The following is a 20,108-nucleotide window of genomic DNA, read 5'->3' on the forward strand; positions in this document are numbered from 1 at the left end:
TTACCACAAAATGAAAGTGAAGGAAGAAGTTGTGAGGCAGAAATAAAGAGAAGGGAATGGAATTAGTGAGGTGGGGTCCATATCCATTAAAAGAGATTGAAATAAATGCATGGCAAATTGAAAGGTGTCAAATACACAGGAAAACGGTCCCACATGCATTGAATTAGTTGGCAGCCATTGAGTGGGTCACTAATACACGTGGGAGCGTTTGCATTTTACGCTTTTGCCTATTCATTTAAAGGTAGGATAGTTAAAGTGCCTATTTGTGCATTATAAAAGTTGGAGTTCAAAGTTAAAATTTGAAGCCAAGTTTAGGGGCCAATATATGTATTATGCCTTTTTTCTATATATCAACTTTTGATCCGTATTTCATCTTCGAACCTGCATATCTGCCTTCAACATGTACTTTGCTGCATTTTCGGCCTGTATACCAACATTTAGACATGTATATTAGTTGTATGTTGTTGTATACAACATGTATACAACCTATTTTTGAACTTTCCGAGGCCTATCTCAACTTCCTTTTAACATGTATTTCAGCTTCCAACTTCCCAACGATAGTCCAGCCTTGACTCAGAGAAATTCAACTCGAAGATATGCTAGGAGGGGAGTCCAAAAGGACTCGGATTGGAGTCACATGCATCAACAATAAAATTACATATGAGAGCTGATACATTACATCGATACAAGAAGCATAGAAAGAATGACATCAAAATATCAAAACAAAATTTATGTACTACTGCTACAAACCATAAGTCATCTGAGCAAAATATATTATGTAGGACTTAAAATAAAGATGAGAAAATTTTTAACTTTGGTATTCATAGGAGGTGTCACTCATAAGGAAAATTTAACAAGCGAATCAAACAAACAGAGGAGTAGATACAAGCATTATTAAATTAATTACCAACCATATTCATATATCCTTAACAATTTATGACTAACTATATCATTAACTATTCTAGACATGTAGGATTAGGAAATATCACATATTATCTAAGTTTTAATAAACACATTTAACAATGAATTGACAATAGTTAATCAGTACACCATACTTAGCATAGAGCATGAATTCCAATTAAATTAAGACATTATCCAAAATTAAACTAAAGCCGTATTAAATAAAGGAATATCATCACAAAATGCCAAATTTTCCTAAACTAGCATATATGTATAATCTAAAACAAGATGAGCCGCTACTAGATTGAGGGAACAACGATTCAATAAGATGAAGAAACACACATAAACTAGTGATAAATCACAAGGAGGATTGTACTAAAAGTTCCAATATCACTGTCACAAGCTAAACTGCGAACATAATGCTTAGATTTGTAAGATAACAAGGAAAAAATTAAAACAATAAGATAACAATTTTAAGATTTTATTTATAACAAGCTAAACTGGAGTTTTAGGATGAACAAATAACACGATAAGCGAACACATCACTGTAAGATACCCAAAATTATTTAAACTTGAGAGTTGCTGCTTAACATCACACAAGGAATAGCCAATTGAATTAAAATAGCTAACCAAACTCAAACGAAAATATTATCAACACAAGCGACTTCATTTGAAGAAAATCGAACTATTACATCAGTAAGATTCAAATGGAACTCAAAGGGACAGACCATCAACCGTGTTCAACAATAAGATCACTAAAATGTAATGAAAGAGATAGCAACATTAGAGAAGTAACAAGTTAAGCAATAGCTAAGGACTTTGTCAAAAATAAGACTACCATAGAAAGAAACTAATAAATATTGGATGAAAATACAACTCGAATCGCAATAAATCAACAATAAATACAGAATACAACACTCTTAGCATTCTAATCATATCAAGAGACACAATAATTTATTAATCAACACATAAGAATGACTAATGGAACAGAAACAGAGCCGACCACATATCAATGGAGAGGAAACGAAACATTAGACTAAGGATATTACCTTTTTCAGTGCAGCAAACTAAGAACTCGAGCTGATGGAGACAATTCGACCACCAATAGATGAACTCTGATGAGCTCCGAGGAACAAAAACGAAAATCAAAAACTAAGACTCAAAGTTCTGTGGATTCGATGTTATAAGAAACATTGTTCTCATCCTAAATTTCGACCTTCCTCCTCTATTGTTTCCCCAATCTCCCAACACTGAAGGAAGAAGGTATTTATAAACGAAATTAGGGCATATTTAGGGGGAAACAAGAAGATTTTTGGACGAATTTCAAATTTTGAAATTCAAATTCCCTTAGAGATAAGGTCGACCAACTTGAATTTGTACCAAATCATACAATTCTCAATGGATTCAAAGAGGGGACCGTCGATTTGAGAAGCAAGAACGTTCGAGGTGTGGGATTTCGACATCTGGATTATTCTCCAACATTCTCAATACGAACGGATAAGGTAAGAGAAGAGGGACGCGGACTGTGAGAGATGGGTCGGGTCTGCGATTGAGTTCTGGGTTTGCGTCTGGACTGGTTCGCGTTTTATGGGTTCTCGCTGCACTGATTCGCGAGAAAGAAGAAAAACTCGCAGGGATCGGGTTTTATTGATGTACATTGTTGATTGCTGTTGTATAGTTATGTTAGGAATTGGGCTGGGAACTGTATTTGGCAGCATGGGTTTCTATTGAGGTGAAAAGTGGGTTGCTGAAAGTAAAGGGCTGATTTAAATAGGCCCAAAATGGGTTCTTGTAAAGAATTGAATGGAGGTAAGAAATGAGCTAGATTTGTAATAGGAAAATAGCCACATGATTTGCAATTATGGCCATGGGAATTAAGAAGTTAGTCAAATTGAGTCTAAATTAGGAAATTTGACTAAAATTTAAACAAGACGAATTAAAATTGATTAATTAACGAGCTTCTTAATTTTAACGAAATAAAATAATTAACTTAATTATAAACTAATAACTCGAAATTGTAAGGATTAATTAACTAAACCAATTAACCAACTATTTAAGTAAAACTAAAATATTTTTGAGACAATTTTTGAATATTCATAAAATATACTAATTTTATGCAAAATTGTAAAAAGTATGCATATTTATTATTTTAAAATTATAAAAGCGACTAAATTACTTTAAAATAACTTGAAAAATATTTTGAATGTTATAGAACTAATTATTTCAAATTGTTCGATATTGAAGAAACTCGATGATTAATATATATTTTGGAGCTCAAAAATTGGGTGTCAACAATATATATTTTTTTCTTCACAAAAGTTAATTCTTTTGTTCTTATGTAAAACCTGTGAATAATGAAATCAATTTTGAGAATTAGAAAATTCCACATTTTTGTTTATGTTTACTTTTCAGAATAATTTAGAAATATTAACTAAAATATAGATAAATGTAAAGGAGTATTTTTAGTTAATACATATAAATATTTTGAGTTTAGTTTATTTGAATACTTTATATTCTTTGTGTAATTGAGACTATGTATCTTTCAATCTAATTCATTTTTATATAAATAGTAGGTAGTTTATTATAATGGTAGTAAAAATTAGTCAAGATAGAAAATAATTTACAAACATTTCATAAGTTATGATTATATATAGTTGATATCATAAAAAAATAAATCTTTGTTTAAAGGAACAAAAACTAGATATTAAAAAAAACACCATTTTTTTGCAATTTTTATTTATTTATTAAGCTTATGTATATTTCAGAATAAAAAAAATTATGTGTAGACAAAATCCATAAAGAGTTAAACTTATTAAATTAAACTTACTTTTCTTATTAAAATAAGGAGAATAATTTTAGGTAAATTTTTTTCATAAGATCGAAAGTTCTTAAGCGATTTAAAGTTACAAAAGGTATAAAATTAAGTACTATAATAAATTTAATCAAGACTTAAAATTTGATATATTTGGATTAAACACTACAAAGAATCTTTAGAATATTTTTAGTACTCAACTATTCTAAAAATTAATTATTTGACAAATTTAACGAGCTATTTATGATCGCGCGAAGCTCGGCTAAATTCACTTGTCTTATAATATAAGCAAAATACACCCTTAAATTCTTACAAAGTTTATAGGTATTTTCAACATTTTTCTAATTAAAAATTTGAGATTACTTGTTAAGGGTAGATCTAAATTTAATTAGTAAAATTAAAAGATATTTATAAAGTTGTCAATGAAATTAATAATTTGGCTATATTTTGTCAAAGAAAAATGAGTGGAATAGACATTCAGTTACTCGGCCGTACTTATTAGAGTCCAACTATCGCCAATCTGGATCGCCGTCTCAGGCCACACCCTCTCTATGTGTGTGGCTCTACAATCATTCTCTGTCATATTCACAAACCACTATCTTTCTCCTAGAAAAGGACTGAAGCAAATAGAGTTTATCTCTCTCTCTAAATGCATTGGTAAAAGGGAACAGTTATTTGTTGTGGGATTGCTGAAGCAGGATTTCTTACAATAACCTCCCAGGCTCCCCTCCCACTTCACACACGCAGTTACAATTATGTATGCTTTTGTTTGAATTTCGAATGTGGTAAACATTTTGCAGCATCTCTTAAAATTGTTTGAGTATTTGCCAGTATTGTGCAATTTGATGTTGAATTTTGATAATTTTAGCTGGATAAGGGGAAGAAAAATAGTGAACTTTTTGGTTTAATTGTCTATTGCAAATGGGGCGTCAGGTGTAATGAAAATCGCCAAATTTTGAATTCAGCAAAGGAAACAAAGCTAAGTAGTTTACTCATATCTGCATTAGTTCCGTTCGTTAGAGAATAAAAATCGCTTATTTTAAGTTTTTCTAATATAAGAAATCTAGTGAACAATTGTCAAATTAGAAGCTTGCAACTTTTAACTTTAGATGAATAAAGTTCTTAAGATTGAATGCATATCTTATGAGATGGGTGTAGAAGTGGAGCACTTCTTAGCGAGCCTTTTCATTTATAACCAGCTTCATCCTTGAAAAGTTCTCGGGGAAGTACTCTTATAGTCATCTATGCACCAGAGGAAATAGTAGACCTATGTGAAAAGTTTTATGGAGATATAGGAGTCCAAAAAAGGTGTCATTCTTGATGTGGTGTTCTGCATGTAGAGCCATTCTGATTTTCTCAAGACATTATATTATTTGTGGTCAACTGGTGTTGCTTGTGTAAAAAGTATTATAAAATCAAAGAGATTCCGCTGTCGGCAGGTGGCACCAATATATGTTGCCCGTTTGGCCAATTATGTTAGCAAAAGTTGGGTCACCATGTATCTTTCATGCGACTATTTTCTCATATCTAATTTGTGTAGCACTGTGCCATCATTCCGGTGACTACTTTCTTATGTCTAATTCTTGTAGCACCATGCCATCTTTTCGGTGACTACTTTTTCATCATGTGTGTTTCATATGACTATTTTCTCATATCTAATTTGTGTAGCACCATGCCATCATTCTGGTGACTACTCTCTTATGTTTAATTCTTGTAGCATCGTGCCATCTTTCTGGTGACTACTTTTTCATATTTAATTTGTGTAGCACCATGCCATCATTCTAGTGACTTAATTTGTGTAGTACCATGGATTTTTTCGACCTATTTTCTCATATTTGAGTTGCATAACATTATGGTCTTTTCAGTGACTCCTCAGATTTGATTGTCATAGTTCCATTCGTCTTTTCGGTGACTTCTCAAATCTGATTTGTGTAGGGTTGTGCCATCATTCAAACCCTACCCGTATAATTTTTTCTTTTTTAGTAGGGTCGTGCAAACATTTCGACCCTACCCATATTATTTCTCTTTTTCAATGGAGTCGTTCCATCAATTCAAACTATCCTATATAATTTCTATTTTCTAGTTGGGTAGTGACATCATTCTGACCCTATCCATATAATTTTATTTCTTAAATCATGACCACTTTTAGCCATCAAATCTAATACTCCGGCATATGAGTATGTTCCGGCCAATCTTTCAGTGACTTGGTTAATATCGACTCATCTATTGATTCCAACATGATCCATATATTTTATACTAGATTTTGAACACTTTGTTGCTCAGGGGGAGTTTAGTAGCCTTGTATGTCGATTATGTGAGTCACTCTATGGTCTGAAACAGTCTTTGCAAGTTTGGTTTGGGAAGTTCAACACTGTGATTTTATCACTTTGTGTTTTATCGGCATTATGCATCAAATTCATTATTTCATGAGAAGATTAAGCACATTGAAATTGACTGACATTATGCATAAATTCCAGTATTTAATGAGAAGACAAGCACATTGAGATTGACTGTCAATTTTGTGAAGTCGACTGATCAACTTGCAGATATATCACCAAGCCCCTCATTGGTCCTCGTATTAATGACATATGTAACAAGCTAGATACATGAATTGTATACACTAGCTTGAGGGGGAGTATTAGAATAGGAATAGGTTTACACAATCCTATTAGAATAGAAATAGGTTTATACAATCCTATTTAGAATAGGATTAGGAATAGTAAATAGTATCCTACTTGGTAAATGATTTTATTGTAGTGTCGATAAATAGAATCTCAATGTAATAATATAGACACGACAACAATTCAATAATTTTTTTCCCTATATTTCTCACAAAAAGTATGGGGAGGATATAAACCATCCACTATGACATTGTGATTATACCTCAGAGTTATGGGCTTGATGTGTGCTGTCACGTTGTGCCTTGGTAAAATAACACACGTTAGAATAGAATAGATATACACAATCCTACACAGAATAGAAATAGTTTATAGTTTCCTATTTGGTAGGAATTGTATCATAGTGTCTATAAATAGGGTTCTCTATGTAATAATTAAAACACAATTCAATAATATTTTTTTCATATATTTCTCACATGGTATCAGAGCAATTGTGAGAAAAAAAAACATTTTTTTTGTAGTTTTTTTCTATAAACTAAGTGGTTGTCTGGGTAATTATTTTTTCGTCACAGCTTTTCAAAAATCAACACCACCACTAGGTGCGAAAATCTCCGACGAGAAAAGCCCAGTCAACCTCACCGGCAATAACTGCCACACGCACCGTCGGAATAAATTCTCCAGCGAGTTTGTCAGTTCCACGCGCCAGCGCGTGGAATATTTTTCTGCCACTTTTCGACTTTTTTCTTTTTCCAGTGGGGTCGCCTCTTCATTCCAAGGCTACCCATATATTTTTTTCCTGATTCCGACCAATATTTGGTGATCAGATCTACTATTTCGGCAACAACCCTATTTTTCAGATTTTGAAAAAAATATCCAAATCTTTTGGCTACATATTCTAATTTCACAACATGTCTTTCGGGATTGATACTTCTGGCTCCAAAAATATAGAAATTGGAAGTTCAAGCCCTATGATCACTTCAGAACCGTTAATGGAAAGCTCAAACTATTTAGCTTGGGCTTCCTCGATTGAGTTGTGGTGCAAGGGTCAAGTGTCCAAGATCACTTAACGAACATTGTTTGTGTGGTAGATAAAAAGGCAAAGGCTAGTGGGGAAGATGCAAAAGCCAAAGCACAATGGGAGAAGGTTGATGCTCAGTTATGTAGTCTCATATGACGATCTATTGATTCCAAGTTGATGCCTTTGTTCTGTCCATTCCAAACATGTTATTCAGTTTGGAAAAAGACTCGTGTTTTATACACTAATGACATATCTCGATTCTATGATGTGATATCTCGTATGACAAACTTAAAGAAACAAGAATCAGATATGTCCACCTACTTGGGACAAGTACAAGCAGTCATGGAGGAATTTGAAACATTTATGCCAGTCACTACGGACGTGCAAAAACAACAAGACCACAGACATACATTGTTTCTAGTTCTTACACTTGATGGACTTCCTACTGACTATGATTCAGTGCGTGATCAGATTTTAGCTAGCCCTACAATTCCTACAGTTGATGAATTATTCTCTCGTCTACTTTGTCTTGTCGCGCCTCCCAGCCACAAAGCAGTTTCATCACCTACCATTGACTCATCTGCACTCGCATCTCAAGTAATAGAAAAACGAGCATATCAATCTATGAAGAATCGACGAAGAGGAGGTCATCTTGGAAAATCTTGATCCAAGTGTAGTTATTGTCATAAATCTAGACACACTCGTGACATATGTCATAATTTGCATGGTCCACTACCCAGTTATGATCCTGTTGTTCTAAAGGAATATAATGAGTTCCTTCGTAATCGTGCAAGTAAGCAGACATCTCCACAAAAAGCATATAGTGCTCCGCCTGATCGACCATCCCATAATGCTCATATTGCTCAATCAGAATATGATGAGTTCCTTCAATATCGAGCAAGTAAGCAAACGTCTCCATAAGTAGCTTCGGTTGTTCATCATGATGTTGTTGTTGCGGGTAATTCTTGCTTGTGTTTCACAGTCTAATACTCATGGATCATGGGTCACGGACTCGAGCGCTTCTGATTATATTTCTAGTAACAAATCACTTATGTCAGATATTGTTTATTCACAATCTCTTCCTGTTATTACTTTGGCCAATGGGATCCAAACAAAACCAAAAGGGGTTGGAAAAGCCACACCCCTATCTTTGTCACTCTAGACTCTGTTCTTTATGTCCCTGGTTCCCTTTTTAATCTGACATCTGTTAGTCGTTTGACACGTGCCCTACATTGTAGCATAACCTTTTTTGCTGATTCTTTACTTATGTAGGACTACAGTACGGGACAGATGATTGGCATATGATATGAATCATAAGGCCTTTACTATCTTACCTCTTCAAATTCCTTCATAGCATGCTCTGTTACAGATCCTCTGGACCTCATTCACAAACGTTTGGGACATCCGAGTCTATCGAAACTGTAACAGATGATGCCTAGTTTATCTAGTTTATCTAAATTAAGTTGTAAGTCATGTCAACTTGGGAAACACACTCATGCCACATTTTCACGTGGTACTGAGGGTCGTTCAGAGTCTATTTTTTCATTAGTTCATTCAGATATTTGGGTCCTAGTAGATTTAGTTCCACCTTAGGATTTAGTTATTTTGTTAGTCTCATTGATGATTATTCGAGATGTACTTGGGTTTTCTTAATGAAAGATCGTTCTGAATTATTTTCTATATTCAAAAGTTTCTTTGCTGAAATACAAAATTAGTTTGGTGTTTCTATTTGTACTTTTCATAGTGATAATGCCTTAGAATACTTATCATCCCAGTTTTAGGAGTTTATGTCTCACCAAGGAATTATTCACCAAACATCTTGTCCATACACTCCCCAACAAAATGATGTAGCAGAAAGAAAGAATAGGCATCTCATTGAGACTGCTCGCACTCTCCTCATTGAATCCCATGTTTCGCTGCGTTTTTGGGGGGATGCAGTCCTTTCATCTTGTTATTTAATTAATAGAATGCCCTTATCTTCTATTCAGAATCAGGTTCCACATTTCGTATTGTATCCTCAGTCACATCTCTATTCTATCTCTCATCGTGTATTTGGGAGCACATGTTTTGTTCATAAGTTAGCCCCATGAAAAGATAAATTAGCCCCTCGTGCTCTTAAATGTGTCTTTCTTGGTTACCCTCGAGTTCAAAAAGGGTATCGTTGCTATTCGTATAATCTCTGCCGATATCTTATGTCTGTCGATGTAACATTCTTTGAATCTCAACCTTACTACATATCTTCTGATCATCCTGATGTCTCTAAGGTCTTACCCATACCTCAGTCTTGCCTGTATCGACTTTTGAGGGACCTACGGTAACTTCTCCATCTTCAGTTGTAGTGCCACCACTCCTAACTTATCATCAGCGTCCACGTCCAGTAATAGTCTCAAATGATTCATGTCATGCACCAGGCCCTGATCCCACTGTGGCCTTGCCTCCTATTAGCCAATCGATTACACTCCAAAAGGGTATATGATCTACTCGAAATACTAATTCACATTATACTTTCTTAAGTTACCATCGTTTATCTTCACCCCATTATGCCTTTGTATAATCTTTGTCCTCTATTTCCATCCCTAAGACTACAGGAGAAACACTTTCTCATTCTGGATGGAGGCAAGCTATGATTGATGAAATGTCTACTTTACATTCGAATGGTACTTGGGAGCTTGTCCCCCTTCCTACAGGCAAGTCTACTGTTGGTTGTCATTGGGTTTATGCGATCAAAATTGGTTCAGATGGTCAAGTCGATCGGCTTAAGGCTCGCCTTGTGGCCAAAGGGTATACTCAGATATTTGGGCTAGATTATAGTGACACTTTCGTTCCTGTGGCCAAAATAGCATATGTCCGTCTTTTACTATCTATGGTTATTATTTGTCATATGCCTCTTCATTAGTTGGACATTAAGAATGCTTTTCTACATGGTGATCTTGAGAAAGAAGTCTATATGGAGCAACCACCTGGTTTTGTTGCTCGGGGGGAGTCTAGTAGCCTTGTATGTCGATTGCGTCGGTCACTTTATGGCCTGAAACAGTCTCCTCGAGCTTGGTTTGGGAAGTTCAGCACAGTAATTTAGGAGTTTGGTATGATTCGTAGTGAAACTGATCACTCTGTGTTTTATCGGTATTCAGCACCAAATTTGTGTATTTATTTGGTTGTTTACGTTGATGATATTGTTATCACCGGCAATGATCAAGTTGGTATCGCTAATTTGAAGCAGTATCTCTTTCAGCATTTCCAAACTAAAGACCTCGGCAGACTGAAGTATTTTCTAGGTATTGAGGTTGCTCAGTCTAGATCAGGTATTGTTATTCTTCAACGCAAGTATGCTTTAGACATTTTTGAGGAGACAGGAATGATGGGATGTAAACCCAATGACACTCATATGGATCCGAATGTTAAACTCCTTCCAGGACAGGAAGAGCAACTCAGTAATCCTGAAAGGAATAGACAGTTGGTTGGAAAGTTGAATTATCTCACGGTGACTAGACCATACATCTCTTTTCCTGTGAGTGTTGTAAGTCAGTTTATGACTTCTCCATGTGATAGTCATTGGGATGTAGTTGTTCGTATTCTGCGATATTGTCACGTCTCGAGCTAGCCCCGAGATGCGGACACGGGACCTAGAACCACAAGTGATCCTAAGCTAACCCTGTTGGCATGATCATGAGCATACTAAAGATAATAAACTAATGCGAAAGCTAATTCATAAATAAATCTGAAAAGATGGGGAATACCCATATAATATAACTGAATATATCAAATCTGAGAGTTTAATACAAAAGAAATATCAAACTTAAAATACTAAACTGAATCTAACTATGTCTGAAATAAGCCTTTAAACTGACTAGAAATGTTGGGACATGCCCCAACTAAGTCTAACAAAACTGAAACTAAAGACTAAAAGCAATAAAGATAAACATGTCACTAGTCCTCGAAGAATGAGGACTTACCACTGATGCTGCTGAACTGAAGATCGGTAATCGATCTAAGCGTGATCTGGATGCTGAGAACCTGAACCTACATCACGAGAAGATGTAGCGCACGTATGCGTTAATACTTGAAAGGTACTGAGCATGCAGGATAGAGTAAAACTAAAATAACATATAACTGAACAAAGCAACAAAGCAATGAAATAATCTGAACATGATATAGATACTGAAAATACTGAATACTAAGCTAAATGATGCAATGACCAAATTTATAACATGTTGAGACTGAATACTGAAATATGGTCAATGCAAAAGAGTCTGACTTGTGGGAGCTACTAATAACCGACATAAAACCACATGAGCTAAATGTGGAGTCTGATGTATACGCCCCATCGAGAGGACCCAATATACCCTGTCAGAGGTATAGAGGCATGCTGGTGTGATCACTAAACTGATGTTGCCCACAGAGGGGACTTACACCTATGTGGCTCGTAGTTCTGGGACTATATGGGTACGCTGAACCCTAGTCCAACTCGATATTATGCTACTCCCAATGAATTAAGTGGTTAACTGGTTATGACTGAATTTCTGTAAATACTGGATAGCTCGAAACTGAACATGCAAATTGAGAATGCAACAATTAATCTGATAATGATGTATTCATGAACTGAGGCATGTATAACTGAATACTGAAATATCTGGCCTAGCATGTGTAATTCAAGAACTAAAGAAATATATAGCTAGGGTTCTGAAATTTATGCAATAAACTAAGCAATAACTTGATAATCTGATTTGGAACATTTAAATAACTAATTCATGATGATCTATTGAAATTCTAGAAACTCTAGGTCTGCTCATAATCATGGAATCAAGAATCTGACTGAATTCTAGGGATCCAATGGGCGAAAGGAACCCACTAGTGAAATCCCACATACCTGGTGACGAATTCCACAGAGAAATCTTTCAATTTCGGGGCTGGAACTGATGGAACCTTGCTGCATTCTTGAACTAAGGTTCTTGACCTTTTTCTCCTCTCTTAATTCTAATTTTCTAAGATTTTGATTAATGAATTAACTTGGATAAGTTCTAGTTATGTTTCTAGGCTTAAACTGATTAAAACCTCATGATTTAGGGTTTAAACGACATATCTTAGGGGTTAAACGAAATAGGAAAAGACCAAAAGACCCCTGACTTAGCTGTTGTCGGAGTGACTGACGGACTGGACTGACGGGCCGTCATTCATTCGACGGTCCTCGACAGGGCTTCACTAAAACGAGCATAACATTTTACTCGGAGGTCAAAATTTAGCAAACTCGGTGGCGTTGGAAAGATAATTAAATTATCTATCTAACCATAGATCATGGGACATAGAATTAAATTTGTGCTAAGAGTTATGACCATCTGAAGTTGACCCATCAACAATTTTCAGCTAACTAGTTGCTGACCCTCATCTACGGTCAGACCTATGGACCGTGGATCGATTGACGGTCCGTGCTGGTCGACCGTAGTTTGTGTCAGAGGCTGGGTAAAGGAGGTCTTGATCCACGGACATAGACCACAGACCGTTGTCTGATCTACGGACCGTGGGTCTATCCGTGAGTCGAGACTTAGTCGATTTTTCTGAGCTTGGCTGGGGAGGGATTGCAGTGGTGAACCACGGACCACCAGCACGGGCCGTGGTCTGAACTACGGTCCGTGGATGGAAACCGTGGGTTGCACCTGCAACTTCTCAAAATCTGCATTTTTGGCCTGATTCGAATACGGGGTGTTACATTATCTCCCCCTTGGGACCATTCGTCCTCGAATGAAGACTATACTAGCTGAAATAGAGGGAGAGGGCTGCAATCCCTACCACTAAACACTGAGAACTGAATTTCTGACTGAACTGAATTCCAACGACATGCTTATACGTTGAAAATGCAAGTACAAACTAAAGGAACATGATTCTAAGACTGAATCTATGCATGAATGACTGAAAAACTGATGAGGAACTATTACCTCAAGCTGGAATGGAATCGGAAGGAAAGAGGCGAGGATACTTGGACTTCATGGCTGCTTCTGCTTCCCAAGTAGCTCCCTCTACTGACTGACTCCTCCACAAAACCTTGACTGAAGCGACTTCTTTATTTCTCAACCTTCTAACCTGACGGTCGAGAATCTCAACTGGTACATCCTCATAAGAAAGGCTATCTTTCACAGCCACACTCTCTAATGGCACTATGGATGCTGGATCACCCACACACTTCTTCAAAAGAGAAATGTGAATGACTGGATGTCCTGCTGCTAAGTCTGCTGGCAACTCTAACTCATAAGCCACTTTACCAATCCTTTTCAAGATCTGGTAAGGGCCTACATATCTAGGACTGAGCTTCCCTTTCTTGCCAAATCTCATCACCCCTTTCATCGGTAACACTTTCAGGAAAACCCAATCATCAACTTGGAACTCTAGTTCCCTTCTTCTCACATCTGCATAAGACTTCTAGCGACTCTGAGCAGTCTTAAGTCTATCTCTAATGAGTTGCACTTTCTCCATAGCATCAATGACCGAATCTGGTCTTATCAAGGCTGTTTCACCTACTTCAAACCAACCAACTGGAGATCTACATCTACGCCCATACAATGCCTCATAAGGGGCCATCTGAATGCTGGAATGGTAACTATTGTTGTAGGCGAACTCAATCAGAGAAAGGTGGTCATCCCAACTACCCTTGAAGTCGATCACACAAGCTCTCAACATGTCCTCTAAGGTTTGAATGGTACACTCTGCCTGACCATCTGTCTGTGGATGAAATGTTGTGCTAAGGTTAACCTGAGTACCAAGGCCCTTCTGAAATGACTTCCAGAAATGAGAGGTAAACTGAGGACCTCTATGTGAGATGATAGACAAAGGAACCCCACGCAACCTCACAATCTCATTAATGTAAAGCTTGGCGTAATCCTCCGCCGAATCTGTAGTCTTGATCGCCAAAAAATGAGAAGACTTAGTAACCCTATCAACAATCACCCAAATGGAGTCATGCTGTCTACGAGTACGAGGTAAACCTGTGATGAAGTCCATGTTGATCACTTCCCACTTCCAAGTAGGAATGCCAATCTCTTGAGTCATACCTCTTGGTTTCTGATGTTCTACCTTGACTTGCTGGCAATTGGGGCACTTAGCCACAAAATTTGCTATATCTCTTTTCATACCATTCCACCAATAGACTTCCCGCAGATCGCGGTACATCTTAGTGGCGCCTGGATGAATAGAATATCGGGAATTGTGGGCTCCTGCGAGAATATGCTGTTTCAATTCACCCACATCAGGAACACACAATCTACCTTGATAGCGAAGTACACCATCTCCCCCTTGGGAGAAAACCGCCACTCTCTAATTGTGGACTGCACCCTTAAGTTCAAGCAAGATTGGATCACTATCTTGCTTTTCCTTAACCTCTACTACCAAAGAAGATTCTGCCCCATTCTGAACCGTTACACCACAATCTAATATGCTTATAAGACGAACTCCTAGGCGAGCAAGTCTGTGAACATCATTTGCTAGATCTTTTCTTTCTTCCTCAACATGTGCTACACTACCCATGGATAATCTGCTAAGAGCATCTGCTACTACATTCGCCTTACCTGGATGGTAATGCACACTCATATCATAATCCTTGAGGAACTCAAGCCACCTTCTCTGGTGAAGATTCAACTCTTTCTGGGTGAATACTTACTGAAGGCTCTTATGGTCTGTGAACACATCTACATGAACACCATACAAGTAGTGTCTCCAAATCTTGAGTGAAAACACCACTGCTGCAAGCTCGAGGTCATGAGTTGGATAATTCTTCTTATGTACCTTAAGTTGTCTGGAAGCATAAGCTATAACCTTACCTCACTGCATCAACACACAACCTAGGCCGTTGCAGAACAACTCTCAAATGACTTGTATATTCTTCCTCATTCCTAGAGTAAATGAGGATATCATCAATAAAGACGATAACGAACAAGTCCAAGTATTGCCTGAACACTCTGTTCATCAAATCCATGAAAGCTGCAGGAGCATTGGTTAGTCCAAATGACATAACTACAAATTCGTAATGACCATACCGAGTTCTGAAGGCTGTCTTCGAAATGTCACTATCTTTGACTCTAAGTTGATGATAACCTGATCTGAGGTTTATCTTTGAGAAATGACTAGCACTCTGAAGTTGGTCAAACAAGTCATCAATCCTGGGGATAGGATATTTATTCTTGATTGTGACTTTGTTCAACAGCCTATAGTCAATACACATTCTGAGAGAACCATCTTCCTTTTTCACGAACAACACTGGTGCACCCCATGGCAAAATACTGGGTCTAATGAAACCCTTATCTAGAAGGTCTTTCAACTGCTCTTTCAATTCCTTAAGCTCAGCTGGAGCCATTCTGTAAGGAGGAATAGAGATAGGCTGCGTATCTAGAAGGAGATCAATTCCAAAGTCGATTTCCCTATCGGGAGGAACTCCGGGAAGATCTTCTGGAAACACTTCTAGAAACTCATTGACTACAGGAAGTGACTCAAGAGTTGGGGATTCAGAACTAGAATCCTTAATTCGAACTAGATGATAGAGATAACCCTTAGAGATCATCTTTTTGGCCTTAAGGTAAGAAATGAATCGACCCATAGGCGCTAAGCTACTACCCTTCCATTCTAGGATTGGTTTGTTTGGAAACTGAAAATGAACAATCCTAGTTCTACAATCGATTGAGGCATAACAGGAATGTAACCAATCCATGCCTAGAATGATATCGAAGTCTACCATTTCTAACTCTACAAGATCTACTGAGGTGACTTTCTGAGAGACTGTGACAGGGTAATTTCTGTATACCCGTCTAGCTATAACTGATTTACCGACTGGAGTAGAGACTGAGAAGGGTTCTACGAGAGTTTCTGGACTGACATTTAAGATTACTACTATAAATGGAGTCATAAAAGATAAAGTAGCCCCTAAATCTTTCCACTGAATGTACCATATGTGAGCCACATCCTTAAGCTGGTAGGATGTCAACTCAACCCTACCATTATCAGTCACTTGCATCACTCCAAAGATTTTCTTAACCTCATCAATGAAGTTTTGTGGGTCTTCACCAACTTGTGACCCTAAAACTCAGGCGGATTCATCCTTAAAAAAATTATCGAACTCTAGCTGCCACTGATCCACCATTTCTATTAGTAGGAATTGGGACCTACTGATTGTTCTTGTTGGTCATACTCTGAGCCAATAGTTGGATCGCATTCTGAAACTCTTCATTCTTAACCTCATGGTCTGGGACTAAAGGAATTGCGTTAGCATTCCAGGCATTCGCATTACTGGTGTTAGCTCGATGGGGAGGCATGATCTTAAGCGCATAACGACTAATTAGAAAGGAGATCATACCAACGCACGATAAGAATAACAAAGAGAGTGAAGTTTTCCTAAAATACTTCATAGCCTCCCTCTCATTAGATGTGGTGCACTTCACACCCATGAAAATGACTCTACTTAGTACGACTTTTCAGACATCCTAGGACTCTTAAACCTAAGGCTCTGATACCAAGTTTGTCACGCCCCGAGCTACCCCCGAGACGCGGACACGGGACCTAGGACCACACGTGATCCCAAGCTAACCCTGATGGCATGATCATGAGCATACTAAAAATAATAAACTGATGCGGAAGCTAATTCATAAATAACTCTGAAAAGATGGGGAATACCCATATACTATAACTGAATGTATCAAATCTGAGAGTTTAATACAAAAGAAATATCAAACTCAAAATACTAAGCTGAATCTAACTGTGTCTGAAATAAGCCTTTAAACTGACTAGAAATGTTGGGACATGCCCCAACTAGGTCTAGCAAAACTGAAACTAAAGACTAAAGCAATAAAGATAAACATGTCACTAGTCCTCGAAGAATGAGGACTCACCACTGATGCTACTGAACTGAAGATCGGGAATCAATCTAAGCGTGATCTGGGTGCTGAGAACCTGAATCTACATCACGAGAAGATGTAGTGCACGTATGCGTCAGTACTTGAAAGGTACTGAGCATGCAGGATCGAGTAAAGCTGAAATAACATATAACTGAACAAAGCAAAAAAGCAATGAAATAATCTGAACATGATATAGATACTAAAAATACTGAATACTGAGCTAACTGGTGCAATGACCAAATTTATAACATGTTGAGACTGAATACTGACTATACTGAAATATGGTCAATGCAAAAGAGTCTGACTGAACTGTGGGAGCTACTAATTACCGACATAAAACCACATGAGCTAAATGTGGAGTCCGATGTATACGCCCCATTCAGAGGACCTAATATACCCTGCCAGAGGTATATAGGCATGCTGGCGTGATCACTAAACTGATGTTGCCCACAGAAGGGACTTATACCTACGTGGCTCGTAGTTCTGGGACTATATGGGTACGGTGAACCCTAGTCCAACTCGGTATTATGCTACTCCCAATGAATTAAGTGGTTAACTGGTTATGATTGAATTTCTGTAAATACTGGATAGCTCGAAACTGAACATGCAAACTGAGAATGCAACAATTAATCTAATAATGATGCATTCATGAACCGAGGCATGTATAACTGAATACTGAAATATCTGGTCTAGCATGTGTAATTCAAGAACTAAAGAAATACATAGCTAGGGTTCTGAAATTTATGCGATAAACTGAGCAATAACATGATAATCTGATTTGGAACATTTAAATAACTAATTCATGATGATCTATTGAAATTCTAGAAACCCTAGGTCTGTTCATAATCATGGAATCAAGAATCTGACTGAATTCTAGGGACCCAATGGGCGAAAGGAACCCACTAGTGAAATCCCACATACCTGGTGACGAATTCCACGGAGAAATCTTTCAATTTCGGGGCTAGAACTGATGGAACCTTGCTGCGTTCTTGAACTAGGGTTCTTGACCTTTTTCTCCTCTCTTAACTCTAATTTTCTAAGATTTTGATTAATGAATTGACTTGGATAAGTTCTAGTTATGTTTCTAGGCTTAAACTGATTAAAACCTCATGATTTAGGATTTAAACAACGTATCTTAGGGGTTAAACGAAATAGGAAAAGACCAAAAGACCCCTGACTTAGCTGCTGTCGGAGTGACTGACGGACTGGATTGACGTGCCGTCATTCAATCGACGGTCCCCGATAGGGCTTCACTAAAATGAGCATAACATTTTACTCGGAGGTCGGAATTTAGCAAACTCGGTGGAGTTGGAAAGATAATTAAATTATCTATCTAACAATAGGTCATGGGACATATAATTCATTTTTTGCTAAGAGTTATGACCATCTGAAGTTGACCCCTCAACAATTTTCAGCTAACTAGTTGCTGACCCTCATCTACGGTCAGACCTACGGACCGTGAATCGATTGACGGTCCGTGCTGGTCGACCGTAATTTGTTTCAGAGGCTGGGTAAATGAGGTCTTGATCCACGGACATAGACCACAGACCATTGTCTGATTTACGGACCGTGGGTCTATTCGTGCGTCGAGACTTAGCCGATTTTTCTGAGCTTAGCTGGGGAGGGATTGCAGTGGTGAACCACGGACCACCAGCACGGGCCGTGGTCTGAACTACGGTCCATGGATGGCAACCGTGGGTTGCACCTGCAACTTCTCAAAATCTACATTTTTGGCCTGATTTGAATACGGGGTGTTACAGATATATAAAGTCAGCCCTTGGTAAAGGACTACTCTTTGAGGATCAAGGTCATGAGCATATCACCTTGGCCAGGATCACCTTTTGATAGACGTTCTACATCTGAATATTGTGTTTTAGTAGGAGGTAATTTGGTGTCATGGAAGAGTAAGAAATAAAGTGTGGTTGCTCGATCCAGTGCAGAAGCAGAATATCGAGCAATGGTTGTAGCAACTTGTGAGCTAGTTTGGATCAAACAGTTGCTTGAAGAGCTGAAGTTTGGAGAAACCGGCCATATGTAACTTGTGTATGATAATCAAGCGGCCCTTTATATCGCATCAAATCCACTGTTTCATGAGAGGACTAAGCACATTGAGATTGATTGTCACTTTGTCAGAGAAAAGATACTCTCAGGAGATATTGTTACCAAATTTGTGAAGTCAAATGATCAACTTGCAGATATCTTCACCAAGTCCCTCACCAGTCCTCATATTAATTACATTTGTAACAAGCTAGGTACATATAATTTGTATGCACCAACTTGAGGGGGAGTGTTAGAATAGAATAGGTATACACAATCCTATACAGAATAGGACTAGTTTATAGTCTCTTATTTGGTAAGGAATTGTATCATAGTGTCTATAAATAGGGTTCTTTATGTAATAATTAAAACACAATTCAATAATATTCTTTTCATATATTTCTCACAACCATTAGGGGCCGTTTGGTTACTGGTTAGAGTTATGCATGTATTAGTTCTGCAGGTATTAGTTATGTAGGTATTAGTTATGGAGAGTTTAGTTAAGCACGGTTTAGTTATGCAGGGTATTAGTTATGTAGATATTAATTATGCAGGGTTTAGTTATGTATGTATTATTTAATTATATAGAGATTACAATACATTATTATAGTAAATATTCTATAAATATATTTTATATATTGTTTATACAATTTTAATACACCAAATATATGAATTAGAATATGATTAACATATGTGCCGACAAAATATATACCACCCAAACTGTAATATTAATAAATATTTTCATTTGGAATCCAAATGTAAACCAAAAAAAAAAAAGAGGCTGTTGATCGTGTGTTAAAAAGAAAAAGAAAAAAAAATAAGAATGCAGTACAGTAGTCAGGTTAAGTTCTCAA

General features: G+C 37.2%; 1 protein-coding gene and 1 pseudogene across 1 annotated transcript in view; both read left to right on the plus strand.

Moving 5' to 3' along the window:
• The first annotated feature begins 4,366 nt into the window (after positions 1-4,366).
• The window catches only part of LOC125827846 (ycf20-like protein), a 29,849-nt gene continuing 14,107 nt past the window's right edge, over positions 4,367-20,108 (plus strand). The window contains exon 1 of the mRNA XM_049507195.1: positions 4,367-4,419. The gene's annotated coding sequence lies outside the window, so the exon portion shown is untranslated. The remainder of the gene's footprint in view (positions 4,420-20,108) is intronic.
• LOC125827868 (uncharacterized) lies at positions 7,658-19,363 on the plus strand (annotated as a pseudogene).

This window comes from Solanum verrucosum, unplaced genomic scaffold, assembly GCF_900185275.1.
Source record: "Solanum verrucosum unplaced genomic scaffold, falcon-dt-bn FXZP01000290.1, whole genome shotgun sequence".
Lineage (NCBI taxonomy): Eukaryota > Viridiplantae > Streptophyta > Magnoliopsida > Solanales > Solanaceae > Solanum > Solanum verrucosum.